This window comes from Cydia amplana, chromosome 24 (genome assembly GCF_948474715.1).
Source record: "Cydia amplana chromosome 24, ilCydAmpl1.1, whole genome shotgun sequence".
Lineage (NCBI taxonomy): Eukaryota > Metazoa > Arthropoda > Insecta > Lepidoptera > Tortricidae > Cydia > Cydia amplana.
The window spans coordinates 6,561,784-6,583,620 of record NC_086092.1 but is presented as its reverse complement, the minus strand read 5'-3'; positions in this window follow the sequence as shown (position 1 = coordinate 6,583,620).

Genomic DNA, 21,837 nt, shown 5'->3' with positions numbered 1-21,837 from the left:
AATGCTGTTGGTACTCCCGCGTACTCTGTCCAGTAGTGAGGTCGTTTTCTTGCGCCACACGGCATCAAAACCGTCCGTGCGCGCCTCGGCGAACATGGACGATGCGCTGCAGAAACGCGGCAGTCTCAACAACATCCTAAAAGCATTATTGTATTGAATGCGCAGGGCATTGTAAGCTCGCTGAGTATATTTTGCACTAGTCATTGAGTTTTCACTTCTGCCGGCACTCCCGGAGTGCAACTAGTTTTTTTTTTTTTTACTTCGACGTGCTGAACTAACCATGAGCCAGGATAATCAGTAATTGAGACTCATTCATCATCTCATCATCATTTCATCATTCATCATTTTATAAACATTATTGGTTCAAAATGACGCGACGAGAAGCGCTGGTGGCCTAGCGATAAGAGCATGCGACTTGCAATCCGGAGGTCGCGGGTTCGAACCCCGGCTCGTACCAATAAGTTTTTCGGAACTTATGTACGAAATATCATTTGATATTTACCAGTCGCTTTTCGGTGAAGGAAAACATCGTGAGGAAACCGGACTAATCCCAATACAGGTCTAGTTTACTCGGCGTTTAGTCGCTTTCGTAAAAACTAGTGCCCACGCCAATTACTGGGATTAGTTGCCAAGCGGACCCCAGGCTCCCATGAGCCGTGGCAAAAATGCCGGGACAACGCGAGGAAGATGAAGATGATGACTGGCTTAAAATCATAATTATTAGGTTTTTTAGGTGCTGCTAATTGCGAATCTCGACCGTTTTATTACGTATCATTTTGATTGAGTAAACATAATTATGACTTAATAGGTGTCAGTAATTACTCATTTCATCAAAAGTAATAATTTCAGATACTAATTTAAATATGTGCTGTATCATATAAAATTATTTATCAATTATATATCGAAAATGGCAGAAGGAACCGAATAATTAGACCCGGGTAAATATAAGTCCGATTTTTAAAGATTGCAATACGAAATTCATTTAATTGTAAAAAATAACGTTTTTTTCTTAGTAATTTAACTCCATACAAAACAGCTTTCAGTAAGAAATATATTATATTTAAAAAAACGCATCAGTTTAAAACAAGCAACAACGGTTGCACTCCGGGAGTGCCGATAGAAGTAAAAACTCACCTCACTATGTTACCGACGCCCGGTAACACGATACATACGTTTAGCGGAGGTATTCTATTTATTTATTATATATTATAATAAATAATGAGTTTATTTATTTATATGTAAACATTACAATTTGAACCATTACCGTAAATTACATTAATACATAATATTGAGTACTCTTAATCCTTAAAATATACATAAAAATACAAAAAAATCTATAAATAATTCCAATAAAACTTAACCTACACTAAGCCTAAAATAACCCACCCTGCATCGTACCTGGCTCAAAGGTCCCCATAATGCCTGCAGCATTCCCCCGCTGAACTGCTATATAGACCTGTTGAACCAAGTACGACCCGGAGCGAGGATCACCACCTCTCTCCCGCAAACGCCGGCCTATTTCCCCAAAAAGTCGGCGAGCTTCCACTCCCCACAGCCCCGCTGTCTCTAATGCTACCGACACGAAATCGTACGCCGATGCCAGTGCGGAGTATTTAATGTGCTTTTGCTTGGCAGCAGTCTCCGCCGCCGAACCAGCACAACGTATGGTCTGCCCCAAATGGGATGCAGCGAAAGTGCTCACGCAAGTTGCATCCCACAAGAGGCAGCGCCCTCTCCGCCACGGAACCAACGTAAGGCCGTCCGGCCTCTTCCCATCCGTGCGACTGAGACCCGGCGGCTCCAACACACAAGGAACGTTTGCCGAAACCATGGCCCTCCGCACAATCTCATTAATAGAGTGGTGTCTCGGAAAACGGCCAGCGCATCGTCGGCAACTCAGGCCATGATGCCCGTTCTCCGCCACCCATGCTCCACAGCCACAGCAGTGAGGATCACACACTTTTGCCCCCAATCTGAGTGCCACAGCTATTCTCAGCGAGTCATTGTCTAGCATGGTACCCAGTTGAGGTGAGGGCAATGCATGGAGCCAGGCCCCTGATTCTGGCTCCGCGATGGCCTTGAGACGCGCCAGATCTGCTCCCGAGGCACCAGACACCAAAGAGCTGTATACTTGTCTGCTCCACACGTCGTCCCATTCCCGCTATACGGAAGGGTTAAGGCCGCAAATCGCCCGGGACTGTGACCGACCATCTTGCTAGCGCTTCAGCAACGAATGGGACCGGGGAATTGCCACCATTTAAAGAAAAAATGCGAGTGACAAGACCCTCAGCTCCAAACGAAGACGCAAGAAACGCCACTAGTCCCACATCCTCCACGCGACGAATCCCCAAACCACCGTACCGAACAGGGAGTGCCGCCTGAACCCACTGTGCTTCACTGAGCTCCACGTTCAGAACTAGCTCCAAGGTCAACTTCAGCTGTCCATCTAACTCCCTCGCGTCGTCGACAAAAAGCCACGACGGCGACGTCCGTAAAATATAAGTCATCCGCGGAGTGGCAAAACAATATATTATTATCATTCTCAAATAAGATCACACTTTTTCATTGACATGTTTATTTACATACTGCCATGACAACGTCAAATTATTTGAACATAGGTAAAGAGTCTTGAAAAGGAGTCCGCAACATAAATGTCAAATAACATTGAGTTTTTCTTTATTGATTTAAATGCCATCTAAATTATGAGTGGCCATCTAAACCTTACGCCCCTTACGGTCACGTGATCGCCTTACGCTGTCTCGAGTTTATCATTTTTTCCCCACCTCAAAAAGTGCCCAGCGCCGCTAAAGAAGTTTTCACTTCAAAAATCATGGACATAAGTAGCATTGAAATATCCCTCACAATGGTATAAATCATATTGCAATCGCATGAGTAGAGCCGGAGCTACTGAACTAAAAACTTTCGGATCAGCCCTTGTACCGTAAAATGGGGTGAGTAGGGTTCGCGGGGAGAGTTGTGTTATAAATGGGGAGAGAAGGGATGAAAGGGGGATGAGATGGGATTTTAAGGCTACTGCTACAAAAATAATGTATTCCAATTTAAAATGGAGCTATAGTAATACTCATAATAAAAAAAAATCGATCTAAAAATATTTTCTTTTATGTTTTTAGTATTATATTAATTATATATCTTTGTAATTAATGAAAACTGCTTTCTTAAATTTGTGGGGCTTATTAATTTTAATTAATTAAAAACATTTAACATACTGATTAAATGTATACCTACAACTTGGTTAATTCTGCTTAATACTGTCCTATAGGGTGGACACTTTTAGCCAAATTCCATTTTTTTCTAAAAACACAATAATGCCAAACCTGTAAGGACAATTAAAATTTCTTGAATGCAAATTTATTTTAATTGAAATTGTGCGAGATATGACCGCTTGAAAAAAGGGTGGTTAACTGTTGAACAACTCACCCTACTCATGAAATAAAACATTTTTATTTAGTTTAATTTAGTTTTATTAGTTTAATTTTTTGTAATACAAATCATTTATAATAAATGACATATTCCGATTTCTTTAACTCTTTGACCACCCATCGTGTGCGGCGCGTCATTGTGAACCTTGTCGGAATGCACGAAGGTTCAAATGGGGCTGTAGCTGCGCGCAGTCTCCGTAGCCAATGGACGCCTGCAACTCTAGAGGTGTTACATGCACGTAGCCGACCCTAACACCCTGGAAACATTATTCACCGGCAGGAAAAACATTATGAGTAGGGTCTATTTAGTGTTATTTATACGTAATTATAACACAGTTATAATGAAAAGTTGCTTGATAATGAAACAAATACTTATTTACATGCATTTATTTAAGTTCAATAAATAATAACTCTAACATATTGGGGCCACTTGTACCATCCCACCCGGGGTTAACCCGTTAACCTAGTGTCAAATTGTACTGGTAACCAGGGCCGGATTAAGCATGTCGGGGCCCCTAGGCAGTGCGAGGCTCGGGGCCCTCTACAGTCCAATGGTAAATTGAGGTAAAAAGTGAAGCTGAAGGTCGAGCATTCCTATGAAAAACTGGGGACACGTTCGTCTTCTTTCTTTTTCTTTGTATCAATCAATAGTCCTCGTGATTCTGAGTCGAAATAACCCAAAAGTTGTTGGTTGTTCGAAAAAAAGTGAACCATTTTTCCTGAAAACCCCTATTATTACAACTTTACAACAGGTACGCAGAATACTGCTTCAATTTTATTACAGTATTTCATTAATTTAAAGAATGGATCGAACAAAAACAATAACAAAGCATACTCATTATTATAAGAATAAAAAATTAACTCATGAATTTTGACCCTATGGAACAAAACTTAATTTGGTGCGCGCTGAGCCGCCGGGGCCACCTAGCCGAGGCGGGGCCCCTAGGCAGTTGCCTACTTTGACTTAGGGTTAATCCGGCCCTGCTGGTAACCACGGTAACCCCCAACCAGGGTACCAACCAGGTTAACCCGGGTGGGATGGTGCAAGTGGCGCTTATTAGGGTAACCCTGGGTTACCCTAGTTCTCTTCAGCTTCCAACTGGTCACACTTATAGTCCACAGCACCCAAGCCCTGCGCCGGCACTACCCCATTCAAGGCAACATTGGCGTTGAATGGTATCCTCCCATTCACTTCCACATTGCCGCCTACTGACAATGCTCCTGAAGAAAACTCGATACCATACTCTCTCGGAGGCTTGACAACATTAGCATACATTGGGCCTTTATTGTAAACTACTTCACTGCCAATATTACTTAATCCTATATTGCTAGCCAACCCAATATTGCCACTAGACAACCCAATATTGTTGTTAGCATATTGGTTGCTGATTAAATAATCTTGTCCCAAATTATTCTGTGCGACAATGTTGGTTAGTTGGCCTGGTTGACCCATATTGCCTAGGAGACCAGCGTTGTTGGCGAAATTGGTTGCCATAGGTAGGTTGCCGCAGTTTTGATTATTTAGGAAATTTCGTCCTCCTAGGGTTATGACTTGTGCTGATGTGTACTGAAAGAAAAACATTTTATTTAAATAACTATATTAGTCAAGGTGTCCATGAATTTTTTTTAATTACTTTTAGTGTCGTTGCAAGCAAAAGGTCATGGGATGCTCTGACATGTCATTCGTATAAAGATACTAGCAAAACGATGTGGTAACTTTTTTGTTCAAAACGTCATATATATAAAGGTGCTCATTAATTACTAATTTTAAATACCGTAAAATGGGGCTAATTGAGAACCACGGGGCTATTTGGAAAAAAAAAAGTTTTGAACCCATATATTTTCTTTCATGGCCCCGGTAGAAACGTGGATCATTGCCTGACAATAGTCAATCTAATGTAGTGTCCACAATGACGCCGAGGAATTCACACACGTGGTGGTTTTTTTTTGTGTGTATTGTTGGAAAATCAGTGCGATATATATAACCTCGTCCTACTCCTATTCAGATTTTGGTTCTTGGTAGGTTAAAGCTTCTTTAAATGTACCTACCTAATAGTACACATTCTTGGGATATAAGCTATATGACATATTTTTAGGCCTTTATTTTGCATTCAATTTTGACGATTTTATGAAGTGGGGCTTTTTAAGACGATTTTTGGGGTTAAATGGTTTCATGTACCAAATACCCACCTTGTAAACATTTCTATTGAAGGTAGGTTGTCCATGCTTTATTTTTAATGGCATGATGCTGCAAAATAAATATATACTACATCATAGATATGCCCTAGGACAAAAATCTACCCTACATGTCATGTACATAAGAGGCATAAGTTACGTTTCATATGTTTTTTGTGGACTGTAACAAATAGTTAATTTGCGAACGATAGGACTGTTATCGACACTGCTATTCATGCCTGTTATTATTTAAGAACCATATAGATTTACCAAATACACTTTGGTAACATTTTCATAAAGATTTAGAGACAGGAAAAGAAAAATATTCCATCTTAATTTGACTAAAATATATATTCAGTTTATCAAATATATATTTACTGCTGTCAAAAACGTTAGTTTTATGTATTTTATAAAGGCGCACATTTTGGGTACATATACATGTGAATATATTTAAATAAATGGTATTTTACAGCAAAAAATAGATTTTCGGAAATCTTGTTTAGTGTGCATAACTTTGTGATTTTTTTTGTCCCGAAATTTATTAGAAAATTGTGGTTACCCTGTTTTTATTTCCTTAGGCGGTCGTTTCTAAAGCGTCTTAAATAGGCACAGTCACGTTTAACAACACAAGCTTAAAAATTCAGTAAAAACCAGTGAGAGACCCATCGATTTCCATATAGCCCCAACCATGAAATATTTGGGAACACCTCTTTAAAAAACCTTTACTGTGTGTGTTAACAATTCCATGTGTAGTACATACAATGATGGAGAAAGATGCGTTTTATCGCCATATTATATTTGAAATAAAATATGGTGTTATTCATGTTTTACTCCAAAAATTGTACCGAATAGCCCAGTTTACGGTACCTAATTTTGATGGCTCTATCGGAAAATAACAAAAACAAACAAATAAAAATCTAGGAATAAAACAAAAACAAACACGGCTAAAGAATATTTTAAAATAAAAATGAACAGTAGTAATTTATCTTACCTGTATTAAAATAAGTAGTAATTTATCTTACCTGTATTAAAATAAGTTGAAAAATGTAAAGCAAACGATTCATTTTCCTTAAAAAATATTAAATTAAAATTAATTCCGGTTATTAATACTTCTGTTTTTGATTTTGATCTGATAATCTTATCCAAGATCGGCCACTTTATATATTACACGACGATGAAAATGACATTGCTTCACTGATATTTTCATCATTCATGAATCAGTAATACGTGACTGAGATTCGCAGAGTTATCAATTTAGTGATCGTTATCACCGTGCAGTTTTCGTAGCAAAGGGTATGGTTGGCAGAAGAAACAAATACATTTGAATATTCACTTTTGTTCTTAACTATAAAATAAATGCTCATCTTAGGATTACACCTCTAGATATAACTCTTTACGGTTCAAAACCTTTTCCGCCCTAATATATTTTTAAAACAATGTACGTCATATGATATTAAGAGCCAACAGGAGTGGTCATTTCTCCATACAAACGTACTCGACTGTTTCCTCCGTGGGTTTTGAAGCTAGAGCAATGATTTTTTCAACACAGATTAATATTGTCAATATCTGTGTCGGACCGTTTTGCTTTTTTTGATATTTTTGTTTTTTAAGGCGCTAGAGCCCTTCAAAAATGGCCAAAATGGCCTAATTGACTATGCCGCAATGCGAGGCGTGCTATTCAAAACTGACATCAATTAGTCAAAAAAGCAAAACGGTCCGACACAGATAATGTCATAATCATTTAGATTTCCAAATTTGGTTACGATTGGTTAAGTTTTGGAGGAGGAAACAGTCGAGTACGAAACCTCGATTTTTGATATTTTTACGCAGGATTTTTCGCCTTGTCCTTATCGCACTAGTGTTAGGAGCCGCTTCCGTTAGCGAGACGGGTATATTTACCTAAAATATTTAAATCTTAGCTCCTGTTGGCTCTTAAATGTCATAAAAATACAACTATAGTTGCGTGCAACATTTTAGAGACTTAAATTAACCTTCCTGTGACTTCCGTTAACGTAGAAAGGTCATTTAGCTATTTAAAATGGATTTTTTCCAATCGACATGAACAACTGACAGCTAAATATGTTGAGCAAATTTTAGTCGTTTATTCAGTATAATTTGGATAAGTGATTATACTGATTATAAATATGTACCTATATAAATCTCATAATTTGTGAAATATATAATGTTTAACCCCTGGAGCGCCCCAGAATTACCGTAGTATGGAACTCCTATACTAGTTACTAGCACACGTGTCTTGTTAGGGCGCTCCATTGTTTTTAGGGTTCCGTAGCCAAATGGCAAAAAACGGAACCCTTATAGATTCGTCATGTCTGTCTGTCTGTCTGTCTGTCCGTCTGTCCGTCTGTCCGTCTGTCTGTCCGTCCGTATGTCACAGCCACTTTTCTCCGAAACTATAAGAACTATACTGTTGAAACTTGGTAAGTAGATGTATTCTGTAAACCGCATTAAGATTTTTACACAAAAATAGAAAAAAAACAGTAAATTTTTGGGGTTCCCCATACTTCGAACTGAAACTCAATTTTTTTTTTTCATCAAACCCATACGTGTGGGGTATCTATGGATAGGTCTTCAAAAATGATATTGAGGTTTCTAATATCATTTTTTTCTAAACTGAATAGTTTGCGCGAGAGACACTTCCAAAGTGGTAAAATGTGTCCCCCCCCCTGTAACTTCTAAAATAAGAGAATGATAAAACTAAAAAAAATATATGATGTACATTACCATGTAAACTTCCACCGAAAATTGGTTTGAACGAGATCTAGTAAGTAGTTTTTTTTTATACGTCATAAATCACCTAAATACGGAACCCTTCATGGGCGAGTCCGACTCGCACTTGGCCGCTTTTTTTTTGTCAACCATACTTTGCTACCAATACAGCATGTTGATAACGATCACTATAGTTATCATAAAGATTTCTGTTACCTATGTAATGTCTATTAATTAATAGTATTTACGTCACACTTGCTCGTAAAGTTTATTGTTTGACGCTGTATATCAAAACAAATAATAATAATCAAAGATTGGATCAAGGGTTAGATGCAGAAGGCAGTAACAGGGTATTTGACTACTAGTCAAATCAGTTTCTCTTTTCGAACTGTCAAAACGATTTTGCGTCTATGAAATTTATATGAAACTAGCATCTGACGTCACAATCAAGTCAATCAAATAACCTACTCTTTATAGTTTTATGCGGGTTTTAAAATAGAAATTGTGTCTAAAAATAACTGCTATCTACGTTTCTCTATTAATCTTCTCGTGCTTTATTTTATTACATGCATGGTGTAAAATAATTTATTTTAAATACAGTCAAATACCCTATTTTGGACACGGCGCGTATAGTACGTCGGTTCCTCACTCTGCGGCCCTGACCACCGGCAGCTTGAGCCCTGCCCCGCTGCCGGCGGCACTCTATGTGAGGTTTTTTATAATGTGTATTTTTATAAGGTTTTGTAATGTTTTGTAAGTGTTTTATATTGTATTTTTATACTCACATTGTAAAACCCTAACTTAAGATCCAAGTGAAATAAAGGAGATAATCCATCCATATAAAATTGCATATAATTTCATTAGACAGGTGTGCGGTTTTTTATCCCATAGCCCAGTATTTAGTCAATCGCTTTCACCCAATATAGCCCAGCCGGTCTAGCCAAGGTGACCATCGCTATCGCTTCGACAACGAAACGCTTTGTGTCTCTCTATTACTCTTCCATGTTAGTGCGACAGTGACAGTTGCGTATCGTTCGCTACGGAGCATTAGCAATTGGCATGTTGCGTATCGTTCGCTACGGAGCATTAGCAATTGGCATGTTGTCTACAGGGTCTGTTCAATTACAAGCTTTTATTTACTTTCACCTGTCCCGTTGTCTGTAATCAAATCTTGCAAGTTAAATTTGATCCACTTCCCGGTTTCCGATTGAGCTGAAATTTTGCATACACATGTAAGTCGGGTGACAATGCCACCATCCACCATGGTACCATCGAGCTGATCTGATGATGGAGACAGGAGGTGGCCATAGGAACTCTGCGATGAAACAACGCAATCTAATTGTGTTAGGGGTTTTTAGAATTGTCTCGATGAGTATTAGTTGTCTGTGGTAAGAAAAGTACAGTCAGCGATAAAATCTTGTACCAAATTTTTTTTTTTTTTATAATTAAAAGCTGTTAACATTGTGTGCCCTATCAGGGTGTCATGTACCAACTACCTGTAACTAACATCTTTTGTAATGCACACGACATGTAATGTTGAAATAAATTGAAATTGAAATTAAAGTGTCAAAAGGGCCTCTATGTGTTGGTTTCGGCTCCGCGCACGCCTCCCAAATGTCCGGAACACCATTGTTCCGTGATGGGTAAAGACATCAAGCCTATTTACGTCCCAGTGCGGCCACTGCTGGGCATATGCTTCCTCTCATGCTTAAAGGGGCCCACTGATTAACAGTCCGCCGGACGATGTCAGTTGTTCGGAGCTGTCAACTTTTTGTTCTAACTTCCAGGCCGATATCGTCCGGCGGACTGTTAATCAGTGGGCCCCTTAAGAGGGTTTGGGGTTATAATCCACCTTTTGAATTTCCTGAAATTTATTTTATTAAGGGAAAGGGAGATAAAACGTAGGTAAGAGGCAAAAAATTATATATTTGTTAGTTTAGAATACACTGTATAAAATGTGTTAATAAGTGGAGTATAATTATTACCTAATTAGTTAGTTTTTCAAGGAAATTTAATATTACCCTGCATAACGGATGACTCACGTTACGCTACGTCTTACGTAAGCGAACAACTCGCGAACGCGAAGCGAAGCGGCGCGGCACGGGCCCACGGCGTTCGCGTTCGCAACGAGATCGCCCACGTAGGACACTTCTATAGGTACGGTGAAACGGGGTGAGTAGGGTCAAAACTGAAATTCAAACCTCGATAACATTTTATTTTTACATATGAAAACTGAATGGTGTATATAATAAGTGTTCCGGACGTTTGTATTTTAGTTTTTATTTTATTTCGGGTAGTTCCAATTCATAACTTTGACAATAAAGAGGAAAACCCACCTCACCCCGTAGTGGGTATTTGGGGTGAGAGGGGTTTTCATACAAAGGTGATTTTTGGAGATTGTTGGATCGATATTTTTTTATTATGCGTATTACTATAGCTCCATTTTAAATTGGAATACATTATTTTTGTAGCAGTAGCTTTAAAATCCCTTCTCACCCCCCTCTCAAACCTTCTCTCCCCATTCATAACCCACCTCTCCCCGCGAAACCTACTCACCCCGTTTTACGGTATCACAGGATTGGTTCACCCCGCGCCGCATCGCTTCGCTTCGCGTTCGCGTGTTGTTCGCCTACGTAGTACGCTGCGTTAGACCGGGTCGGATCCGGCCCGGAGCTCCCGGCGCTTACTTTTCTATGACCGGTGATCACCTTAGTCATCCTTAATAAATCAATTTACAAAAACATGGTGAAAATTAGCCAACCATTTTAGCTTGTAACTATTTAAAAGACAATTTTACTTTCCTATCAAACACCGAACTAGTATAACAAACACCTTAAATATTAACTAAATTTTTGCATATAAAAAAAATGAAAGTAAATAGTATCCATTACAAAAAAGTTATAAAGTGCGATTGTTTTTTCATTTCACTAAGGACATATCTCTGAAACGATAGGCTCCGTGTATCCCTGGGTGATCAACGATTGGATAACTTGTTGGTTTAATTCCAGATCTGGTTTGTAGTAATTGGAACAGGCCGTTATCTTCTTGACCACCCCCTTCTCGACGACCATCTCCCCTGCCCCTGACACTGGGCTACCGGCGAGGAAACTTGACGTGTGTATTCCTTGACGATGGTTAAACAGAAATATTTTGCCTTCAGGCGCCATGATGAAGATGGCAGCCGGTCCCAAATTGCCTTGGTCTGCGTCGCTGGTGTCCACCAAAGAATCTTCTACGTTATACAGTCTGCCATCTTTGACATGGACTTCAAATGCGGCTCTCTCATTTTCATTGTAATATGTAACACGATTGCATTGAACATCTTGACAACTGTGCTCGTCCTTATATTGGCTTTGCATATGATGAGTCTTGTAAACCATAGCCACACTTCGAAACTCTTTTCGATTGGTATAACTCACACATTCGCCAGTATTTACATCGCAAATCCCCATACTATTGAGCACGTAGAACGTGGCATTGAATGCTGACATGGCCCATGCGTAACCACCGTTGGTATTCAAGTAAACGTGTATACAATTTGTGATTGTATTTAATGTACGTGGGCATTTCCACAGAACTCCTGTATGTTCTAATACGTACATTACACTGCCCATATTTGCAATACCCATAGTGACCTTTCTGTAGTCACTGATTGCATACACTTCTGTACAATGGTTGAGTGTTAAGGAACAGCGTATAACTTTCATTCCACCGCCTCCAGCGTATATACAGTGTGTGGCCTATAACGCGGGAGAATAATTAAAACGTAGATTCTACTACTCAAACAATAAAACTTTTGTTCGACAACTTTTTGAAATTATGTAGTCTTAAAATTGTCCCTTTTTCAAACAAACTAAATAATATTTTCAATGTACTTTAAATTCCGTCTAATTGACATCGCCCGTCAGTCTTGTCACCGTACAGGCATAATCAATTTCGTGATACATTGCGTGTTCGATTAAATTTTAAAGTGTTTTAAAATACAAACCACAAGTTATTTTTAAAAGTTGCTGAACAAACATTGTCTAGTTTGAGGAGTAGAATCTACGTTTTAATTATTCTCCCGCGTTATAGGCCACACACTGTATTGTCACCAATTTGAGTTAAAGATGTAACAGGGGTAGATCTTAACTTACTTATATGCACTGGCCGACAATCCGCTTGCTGTTTTCCACACATCATTATAGTTCCATTGGAAAGATCGTTAAGGCCTGCAAAAAGATGTCCTCTCACACTCGTCAAAGACCACACCGATGAGTTCATCGGGCGTCTGCCCTGGTAGAAAATTTTGCATGAATGCTTCGTATATAAATGACATTTTAAAATATCTCCGGAATATTGGCCTGCGTAAATATACTCTCCGCTAATATGCAGGGAGTAAATTGAATTGGTCCCATTGGCTTGGTGGAAAATCTCGCACTGGTCTTTCTGACATCGGACTATTTCACCGTTGAACTTTCCGAAAAATGTTACTGCGGGAGTCGTGTACACATCGGCTTCAAAATTTTTCGTGTTGATAGACGTTGAATCACTGGACGAAGCGTCGCGCTCATTTATGACTGTAGCCGTAACCAATGTTACCAGCGTCAGCAATGCAAACAGGATTTTCATTATACGAGAATGCTTGATTCTGCGCCCGTTGTGAGTGAAAGTAGTAAACTAAATGAGACCAGAATAGAGTTCATTCTGCTTATATCGTTTGGAGAACAAAGGATGGACTTTAGGCGACCGATAAGTAACTATCTATCTTTAAATATTGTTATCTTGCCAGTCATTCTATCTAATTTTAATAAGTAAGATGTGTTTTGACTCTATAGAGGCGGGGCCTCATCCTATTTGGCCCTGCCGATGGCCACTTCGACCCAGTATTTAGTTATAGGGCAGTCAAGACTCTCCGACAATATTCTGAGGAGGCCGTTGCTGCTGCCACGCACTCGCCTGAGTAGTGATCCCACACGCTTGCGTCTGATTGCGAAAAAGTCGTCCGTTCGCACTTCTGCAAACATGCTGGACGCACTACAGTGCTTCGGCAGCCGCAACATCATCCTCAAAATATTGTTATATTGGACTCTCAGTGCTTTGTATGTCCTCTGTGTAAAACCTACCTGTAACGTCCAGGCTTCGTTGTGTACTGGGTGGCCAAATGAAACAACTGTTATTATTTATGCACTCGGGCACGCCAAGACACTTCCCCCCGGAGTGAAGCTAGCGGGTAGTTGCGTCGTACTGTTTATAGTGTAATCGTCACACTACCCACAGGCTTCTAGTGTAGAACGTTACGTTGTTATAGCACTTATACCACAGAACAAGTTAGAATGGCGATGCGAGCAGGGTACGTGTCGCCGCCGGTTTTGAGCAAACGCTCGCATGCTACTCGCCCGCGCTGACCGAAAAACGAAGTAAACATGCCTTTTGCGCCACAATAACGTTCAGATTAAGAAGCCAGATATCAAATCTGTCTAAAGGAGGCGTATCCATTCACCACGCACACAAGGCGCTAGCTAGTTTTTACTACCGTTGCGGGAGTGTTAGTAAATGTGGAGAGGAACGAGCGGCGACACCGGTTCCGATACTAACTGCACGCGATAGCCATTCTAACCTCTTTAATATATGTTCTGTGATCTCTACCGTAGGCTCAATGGACGTAACGGATAAAATGCGATTTTTCTGTAGAGCCGAAAATGGATTTCTTTTGTGAAAAAAAAAAATAACTAGGTGAGGGTGGGGAGGGTCGATCCCTAGGGGACACTTGGTAAACTTCATTTTTAATCAAACCAAACGAGATAAATTTTTTTGCACTGGTAACACTCATTCAGTCGTTCCTAACTTCACGTTCTGTCATGGCACTGTATCGGAAAAGTCAGTGTTTCAAAAATGGCGGACGGTGAAAGATTTTCTGCGTACTATATTAAATTTTCGGTAAGCTTTAACTGGGTTTATTTTATAATATGAGATGGAAATGATGTTAGTGAGTGTGCTTATTTTATTTGTTGTTTATTGAAGTGATGATTAACTTGGATTACATTGATATACGCAAACACACGTTTCGAGTACGGCACGTTTTATAATCTTGCTATGTATGGGGAGACTTTGTCTTTTTCTTCAGGGGAGATATGATTCCGGGATCATGTCACCCCCAAAGCGATCAAGTATATACATTGTAATAAATTTACTTACAAAATGATTCATAGAGCTATCATAAATATTTTCTTTTCTTTAGTAAATCATGCCGCAAAAGTACGACCAGAGAAACACTGATTTAAACTTTCAAGGTTTTTGACTGATTATTGTTTATTAAAACGGGATTTAATGGCGTATAATTCAGTTTTTAATTATACAACCGACTCCGAACTCCGAAAACGGAATTATCCCCGTGGCCTTTGAAAAGACTAACTAAAGTTGACATCAACATTTTACGAACTACCCGCACTTGGTCTTGTTTATCAAGTTAAACGTTTTACACACAGGGGATGTTACTCGGTCGACAAACAACACTTATAACGATATTTGGTTTTCAACCGGCGATATTTGTTTTTATGGATGAAATGCTATTTCAATGGCTTTCCGACCTTATGTACTATAGAACCGACGGTGCATAGAAAGGATTTTAGGATTATGCAGCTCAAACACCGTCCTCGAAACGTGAGCAGTAAATTTCTAAAATTATTTATTATAGTAAACAATAACGACCAGAGATAGGTAAAAAATTTAAAATTGCTGTAGGTATCTGACGCTAAAAAATACCTTAATAATAACTTTAAAAAATTTAGCTTGTTACAAGAAATGTTATGTTAATAACTTAGATTTTTGTTTTTTTTTAACTTTTTTTTTGGTTCAAAAATTGATTCCCTATTTTATGTTGTTTTATGGATAATACGATTACATTGTTTTTTAAAAGTATAAGATTATGGATTAATATGTGTTAGATATCTACATATATTAATTTTCTGTAGATAAAGTGAATAAATTAATGTAGATACTACCCTCGAAATATGACATTGCCGCTTAAAATCTTTTTACCAAGTGTCCCCAAATCTGGAAGACTTGATCCCTTCGGCTTAGACATCTGATTACCGGAAATACAACTTCAAAGCATGGAAGATGCAATTTAAATATGTTTGCTGTGTATTTTACAAATTATAGATGCATTGCTAATAGCGATCCTAGTTATATAATCAATGAGAATCTGGTATGGGGAGACATGGTAAAAATCTGTTTACCATGTGTCCCAAGAACCAGGGTCACTTCATCCCCCTAGGATCAAGGCTCCCGACCAGGGGTAAACAAGTCTCCCTTACATAGGGGACACATGGTAAAAGTCAACAGTATGGGTTTTCATTAAATAATGGTCTAATTTATTGCACAAATCTGTTCTAATTCAAACTATTAATGAAGAGATAAATTCTGAATCGTATGGTCTATAAAGTTTTTCAATACTACAAATAGTTAAGAAAATGTATGCTAAAAACAAAAGGGGTGATCAACCCTCCCCAGTTTCCCCTACTTATATATTTTATGGCTATTTGTAGCTGATTATCATGTTTCTAAGTTCTTTTAAACGAATTTTATGGAGTTATAAAGGATGACTCACGCTAGACCAGGCCGAGCCTAGCTTGAGTCTAGCGTGAGTCATCCTTAATTCAATGCTTACCTAATAGTTACAATAATAGCATGTCCGTTTACCTTTTTGGTGCCTAATATAAAACTGTTAGTACCAATAACTTACTTTTACTGTAAATTTTGACAAGCGATCTATGTTAGTAGGGATCGTATTTAGTTACATTATTTAAAAATGTGTGGCTTGTGATCTGTAGAAATAAGCTGGGACAAAGAAAAAAAAAACTAAAGGTTTTTGTAAGTAAACAAAAAAAAACAAAGAAATGTGAACCTTTTATTGTAAATTGTAGAAAAAATATATCCGCTAGCCGCCCATACGTCAAACCTTGCCAAGCAAAATGAAATTTTATTTTTTCAACACAAAGTTTAAATTAGAATGGAACAGGAGACCTTTTTATAGGTCTCTGGGCGCCTAGAGGTTATAATTTACGCGCAAATCGCGCAAGAATCGCCACAAGAATATTGCACATATCCAGACCCTGGACTCGGAACGACGCCACTCAGCTCAATGATGCTGTTGAACGGCATATTACCACAGACTTGGACAGCGCCATCTATGAGCAGGTTATCACCAGCGAAGATTATACCGTAAGGGGGCGCTTGTAACAGGGCTGCCGGAATGATACAAGTTGGGACAGATTCCGTTTTTATTATCTGTTTAGTTTGAGTTTTCTGTTGGCTTGGTTGCGCAATTGGTTGGAAGGAAATAGCAGGGTTAGAAATAGTTCGTTGCTGATTTTGGAAACCGCAGCTTGGTTGACTGATTTTAAGAGATTGGCAACCGCATTGGCTTGGTTGGTTAATTTGCAGAGATTGGCAACCGCATTGGCTTGGTTTGTTAATTTGCAGAGATTGGCAACCGCATTGGCTTGGTTGGTTAATTTGCAGAGATTGGCAACCACATTGACTAGGTTGGCTGATCTGGATAGGTTGAGATTGTTGACAACCTTGGTTGCCAAGGTTGAAGCCGGAAATCGAGAAGGTAGGTTGGCCAATCGCGAAACTTGTCTTCTGTTGAGGTTGGCAGCATTGCTGGTTGTTTTGACAGGATGGTTGACAGGATGGTTGGCAGGGTGGTTGACAGGATGGTTGGCAGGGTGGTTCACATCCGCACTGGTTTTGGTTGGTTTCTATGAGTCCCGGAATTCCGGGTCCATTGTTCAGGGCTTCCATCAAGTCATCTATGGATATGTATAAATCCGTTTGGCAGTTGCAGTTTTGGCTTGCCACTCTCTGAAAAAAAAAAATACATTAGTATAATATGAATACAGCTGGGTTAAACACATTTTAGAAAAAGGTCACTTCTATGGAAAATAAAAACAAGCAACAACGGTTGCACTCCGGGAGTGCCGATAGAAGTGAAAACTCACCTCACTATGTTACCGACGCCCGGTAACACGATACATACGTTTAGCGGAGGTATTCTATTTATTCATTATATATTATGTATTATCATTCTCAAATAAGATCACACTTTTTCATTGACATGTTTATTTACATACTGCCATGACAACGTCAAATTATTTGAACATAGGTAAAGAGTCTTGAAAAGGTGTCCGCAACATAAATGTCAAATAACATTAAGTTTTTCTTTATTGATTTAAATGCCATTTAAATTATGAGTGGCCACCTTACGGGGCTTACGGTCACGTGATCGCCTTACGCTGTCTCGAGTTTATCATTTTTTCCCCACCTCAAAAAGTGCCCAGCGCCGCTAAAGAAGTTTTCACTTCTAAAAAGTTAACGACTCAGGCCCCGTAGCCAATGCCAATCGCTAACGCTACGTAGCGAACGAAACGTAACTGTCGCTGTCACACTAATATGGAAGAGTGATAGAGAGACACAAAGCGATTCGATGGCGAAGCGCAAGCGATCGTCACCTTGGCTAAGCCAGCTGGTTATATATCCCGTTTTTCTTATTTGAGTCTCAAGTACTGAAAAAACATATCCCGCCTGTAAAGGTGCCGCATAAAAATTAGCTTTAGATTCCTTTAAATTTGCGATGTCTACAGGAAAGACGCGAATGAGTTTGCTTTAACCTTTTGGACGCCAATGACCGATATGTACACACCGCAGGTCCAACGCCAAAGACGTATTAATCGGTCATAGATCACAGAGCAACATAGACCTAGGTGCATATGCATAAAGTTCAATTTCAGTTTTGACACTTCGGTGACGTGGCGTCTGAGAGACAGCTTTTGTGTTTGACACGGCGTCGAAAAGGTTAAAATGTGTGTAACAGCCATTGAAAAACCGCATTCTGTTGCAATAAATTCCAAATTCAAACTATTTTATAACTCACGACGCAAAAAGAGAGTAAAATTGTTATAAGTTTAACTACTACGTGTGTGTATGTCTGTGGCACCGTCGCTCTTAAACGGGCAAACCGATTTGGATGCGGTTTGTTTCATTTGAAAGCCGATTTTCTCTGGTTTTGATACTTTATCATAATCGTTTCATCCGTTTGATTGCATTTTATTTAAATGTTTATCCAACGGCTGTTATACGTAAAATCTATTTTTTTATTCGGTAGACTGAAATGACAGTTCATAGTATGAACATAAAATGTCATTTCATACTAAGAAATGTCATTTTAGTCTACCGAATTAAAAAATAGACTTTAGGTGGGGCAAATTATAATTAAATTGTTGTAAATTAGATTTAATGGTATATTTCGTAAAGAGAAAATAGAGTATTTTTAAAGGGTTGTAAAAGCTATTTAACTCGATTTAGGTATTAAACAATTAAATATATAATGTAAAATGTTTTGACAGTTAAATTATTACAGATGTGGTACATAATTGTTTTCCATCATATTTTTTCGGAAACGCTTGTATAATACGCTAAATTTTGTCATGCTACTTATCAGTCAACCTCAGTACTTTTTGTACCGAGACTGACTGAAATAGCAAGATACGTTCGTACGTTTCCGTGAAAATACGACGAATAACAATATGGTATTTGACTGTGTTTAAAATAAATTATTTTACACCATGCATGAAATAAAGCACCAGAAGACTAATAAACAAACGTAGACAGCAGTTATTTTTAGGCACAATTTATATTTTAAAACCCGTATAAAACTATAAAGAGTAGGTTATTTGATCGTGACGTCACATGCTAGTGTTTCATATAAATTCCATAGTAACAAAATCGTTTTGACAGTTCGAAAAAAGAAAATGATTTGACTAGTAGTCAAATACCCTATTAGGGTAACATTCCATTTCTGACCGCAGCGGCACTACTGGTACTGATTAGTACTGAACGCGTCGCTGTTACTGTCAATTTCCATAGTAAAATGAACAGTAGTGCAGCTGCGGTTGGAAATGGACTGTCACCTTTTTGCACTACATCTGTAATTGGGAAAAATAGAAAAATGAAATACCTGAATGAATAAAACACAGAAAAAAACGGCGAATCGTAGACCCGCCATTTTGATGACACTGAAACGATTTCCACCATCGCATGTCATTTATATATGTCATATTATCAAAGTAAAGCAATAGCATAACTTAAACTGTGTCACTATGGCATTATGCCATCCGTGCAATACTAACAATGGCATAATCTCACATTAAGATTTCCTTAGAAACTTTAGTTTGGAAATTCAACTTCATACCTTATTGTTGTGTCATAAGATATACAATTGAATGGGTTTTAAAATAAATGTAACGAAAAACGTGCTTGGTAAAAATAGTTCTTATCTTTATTTCGGAAGTATGAAAGGTGGTAATGGTTTAGTAATGGTAGAGACTAATAAACAATATAGACTGGATGAGGACAATGAAGTTGCGTTTCTTGCTTTGAATAGTTTGAATACACATGCCTGTAATGGCTCTTCTACACCATCGGCAATGATGGTCCATTACAGAACGGGCACAGAATAAATAATAGTACTAGGTACAGAAGGTTCACTCTCTAACGAAACGCGTCTATTACGACACATATGACCGCTAGGTGGCGCAAGCGCGAGCAGGCGTCCGTTCCGTAGCGGTGCGCGGCAACTACTATGGCTAGACACCAAAATTGGTGTGGGCCGCATGTACTTGTAGCGACGCGACGAAATCGCGGAGTAAGCCACGCCTGGAATGGGCGACGATTCCATCGTGTGGGCACGCGCACAATAATGGCCACCACTTTCTTTGATGATTCCCGAAAACCGACAGAATGGTGTTTATAAATGCTAAATCGTTGCCGATCATTAAATACCTGCAATGGGGTTGGCCGGTCGAAGAATTTAGCAGATGGTGCCAGCATAGCTTGCCCTGTCAATCCCTAGGATTGTGTCAATTTTTTTTTGTGGAATTTTTGTGCCCAGGATGCCAGCCCTTTAAGCCGAATCTCATAGTGAAAGGGGTAAGCTATGATAGCGGCATCTCTGCAAACCTTTGACAGTTGCCAACCCCATTGCTCGTCATGGCCAGGCCAATGGGTTAAAGGAGCCATTTAATTAAATATTAACTACGCTAAAAGGAGCCTTATGAATTTTACAATAAAGGCGGGAAATGAATTACTCGTATTTCTTATACTATAGTTCGTTTTTTTTAGCAAGAAACCTTAACATGTCTTTTAATGGAAAAACGCTTTTTAAAAATCAGTAACTTAATACTTATGAAAGCAGAAGAATATAAATGATACATATTTGCCGTGACTTATTTTTAAAACTTCTTTTTCAATTAAAAGACACATCAAGATTTTTCTAATGCTAAATAAAAACGAACTATAGTATAACAATGATTTATAACTCAAGATAGGTAGGTAGGATAGGCGTTCCAAAATTGAAGCGTTTACCTTGTGACAAATTGGACAAGTTGCCTTTAGACGCGGCTGGACAAGCGAGAAATGTGCACGTGCTAACGAGCTCCCGCACATCGAAAGAGAAAGAGACGACCTTATGTTTAACAACGAGTGTGACAAAGATGGATGGAATGAGAAAATTAATCAAATATAACAAATTTCTTCGGAGGCACAGAAATAAATATGGAAGTATTTTTTGTGCTCCTCAAGTATGAGTATAACCTATCTATGGTTATATAATATCATTGTAGTATAAGAAATACGAGTATTGTTTGCATGCCAGTATGGTTGGCGAGATATGAGCGCACCTCTAACCATGTCTCTTGCAAATAAATTTATTCATTAATTCATACACACACATATTATTAGATGCACAGATTGAGATGCACACATATTATTATTTGTTCCTGAGTCATGCTTTCTATGTGTGTATTTGTAGCTTGTAGCTGGGCGTAGTCAATTTGTGTAAAAATGTCCTATTTATTTATTCATTCATTCACTTATGCCAGTCTATGCCAAATAGCGTTAACGTTGCATTCTATTGTTTCATTGATTAAACAATACTATTTTGTGTATGAAACTAAAAGCACAACAACGATAAAGAAAAAAACGTTTCATTACATTAACGTTCGTTTCGTAAGGAAGAGCGGCGTCTCTTGACACAGGTATCTTGTATACTTAAAAAAAACATACAACCGAATTGATAACCTCCTCCTTTTAGATTTGGAAGTCGGTTAAAAAGAGACACCAACTTGCATATTGTTCAGTTACACAATAAATCATTTTTATTTATTTATTAATAACAATTGGCAGTGTGTATTGTTTACTTGTCTCTTATACCGGCATGGGTGTTTTAAACATAATGGACCTATGTTTATAAAATCAAGCTTTACCGTTTTGGTTCAATTAGATGATTGACATAGGATGAAATAAATGTTGGTAGTAAAACCTTAATTAAACGAACGTAACAACCTATAAACGATTGTATTCATATTTTTTTTAACATAACATATTATTCACTTACGCTATGCTTTGTTATATGTATTATGCTTATGCTTTAATATTTGGTGCAGATTTTTTT